Raw genomic sequence first — 2,373 nt, 5'->3', positions numbered from 1 at the left:
GTTATTCTTCAAGCGGCAGCTGCCATGCGAAGATTTTTACTAATTCTTTGTAATAATGAATTTGAAGTAACGTATGAAAGCGTTATGAATGTTATCGATACATTTATGTTACCAAATATCCTACTATTTGTTTATTTGAGACGCTATTATGTTTTTAACCAGTCCGTCTATAATGACGTGCAATCAATTATGTGAAGAAGTGACGACGAAAATCGTCATAACTTTTGGCTGCGCGACTATCGTCGTGGTACGCATGCGGCGCGAAGAAAACGAATAGGTGTTGCGTCGTGCAATGTTTTGACGAAGACTAAATTTTTTTCGCTTTCTTCATACGACGAGAATGACTATTGTCAGCCCTGACATCGCCATTCAGGTGTTCTTCGTAGAGCTGCCGCCACCTATGGATCACCTCACGTTCGTTCGTTCGGTTCCCATGTACGGGAAATGGGGGTAGCACGCCCATAGTGGTTAAAACGCGCCACCCCTGAATAAGGTTTAATATCCCCATTTTGATTATTTTCAATAGTCTATACGATAAAGCAATGAAAAATATTGCCATTGGATACATATATTTCATGATTTTTCTCTAGTTATACATGAAAAACTCGAAAAAACGATTTTTGTGTGTTTTGATGAAATTCTAGCTCGGTGGAATTTAGTCTTTCTGTCGCTGTTATACATTGATAAATTAATAATTGAGCCATGAGCCATGCTGCTTACTCGTGTTCTTTATGTTCCACACGAAATCGTCGTCAAAAATGGTTTTAAAACGATTTTATGGGCCTTCAAACTTCTGAGGTCGGTGTGTGTTGCGGTGTAAGATCTACCACGGTCACATTGTCAGCTACAGGCAAATCCTGACCCAACGAATACCTTCCCCAATATCCAACTCCGTGGTACTTATGAGGGTGTCGCTGAGTCGGGGGCCTCTCGTTAAGTAAGTACTACACCAACACTTCCTTCCCCTCCCAAGTTACGGTGAAGATGGGCGTGGCCAGGAGTAGTAATCCTCATGCTTTTGTGATTTTTATCCTAGATTGAAATCAAGGACCACATCCACCTTGATTTCTGATAGCAATCTGAATAAGGATTCCAAAAGAGAAACATGAGTATCACTAGTGTCCAATCTACGAAGTACACCGTAACTATGCTATGCTATGCTATGCTATGCTTCAAACTTCTGAGGTCGGTGTGGGGCATTAAGCCCATGCTCATTTCGTATGACCGAAACAGCTGAAACATTCGGTTAATTGCCTTAATGTAGGCAATTAAAATGAAAATCAGTACGATAAGCACATGCGCGTTTTAACCCATCCACTGGCGCATCTCACCCCGCATGGTTTCAAAATCATTTTTTTTCGGGTGCTTTTTAAAAATCAAATTTCTGTGCAATAAAATGGACAATTAGATATCTGTTATCGGTAGTCAGTCGCTGTTGCAAACTGCAACTCAATTAACGGGGAATTCTTCCGATACTATAAAACTCTGTCCAACTCGCTCTCAGGATTTAGGAGATTTATAATTTTCCTGTAAATTCATTGGATAGATGATATGAATCAAATCAATGGAGATAACTGTATAGCTTAAGTCTAGATAATACGGTGTGCCGGTGTTATCGGTATGGTACATATAAGTGTTTGCAATAATTTCAGGTCAAATCTAGTTATATAGATATAAGTTTGTTCAATATTTATGTTGCATGTCACAAGCTGTGGATTGGTGTTGCTATATATGTAAGTGTATCAAATAATTTATAAATATCAATTGTGTTTTTCTGTACTCACGTTTAGTCGCCCATTAACTGTAATTGCGTATTGTTCAGCCTTGTGAATATTATTTCAGCCTATTAGTTTAAGAAATTTAGTATTTACGAAATATTACGCATCTTAGGAATAGCTTACCGCCTTGCGGGATTGTATCAATTGCAGGAATCTAGGTTATTTACCACGACGAATTCACATATGCGTAGTGTGGAAATCTAAACACTATACATTAGTTTTATAAACACATTAAACTACATCATGTTATACTTACTAGGCAATATGGAATTATAGTTTTTAACAATTTAATTAAGATTAGAATTAACATTAGATTTAATTTCAATTTCGCTTTCGCTTTAATGCACTCACGTTTTCATTCAATGCTCTTGTTGTGTACGTACCAGCGATGACAACCTTCAGGCTCTCGGCAGACAGACAGGTCGGCTGGGATGACAATGACAACGTCAACGTTCAAACAGGGGGTACTGCTGGATAGTGAAGATGTGTGCCGTACGAATGGGGTAGGCAACAGTCGCAGATATGCTGTTCTTCAGTATGCGCTGATGAAAACTGGCTGAAATGGTGGTTTTCATTGATAAAAATGGCATTTTCC

The 2,373-nt window shown here is 38.6% G+C and overlaps 1 long non-coding RNA gene across 1 annotated transcript; it reads right to left on the bottom strand.

The window, feature by feature from the left end:
* Positions 1-1,777: 1,777 nt before the first annotated feature.
* Positions 1,778-2,135, bottom strand: LOC134216148 (uncharacterized). The gene is made up of 3 exons (XR_009980523.1): positions 2,035-2,135; positions 1,902-1,978; positions 1,778-1,843 (listed from the first exon to the last, which is right to left on the bottom strand). It is a non-coding gene; the product is annotated as an uncharacterized LOC134216148 (long non-coding RNA).
* Positions 2,136-2,373: the final 238 nt, after the last annotated feature.

Source organism: Armigeres subalbatus, chromosome 2 (assembly GCF_024139115.2).
Source record: "Armigeres subalbatus isolate Guangzhou_Male chromosome 2, GZ_Asu_2, whole genome shotgun sequence".
Classification (NCBI taxonomy): Eukaryota; Metazoa; Arthropoda; class Insecta; order Diptera; family Culicidae; genus Armigeres; species Armigeres subalbatus.
The sequence above is the reverse complement of the archived record's forward strand: the minus strand, read 5'-3'. Positions and strand labels throughout refer to the sequence as shown.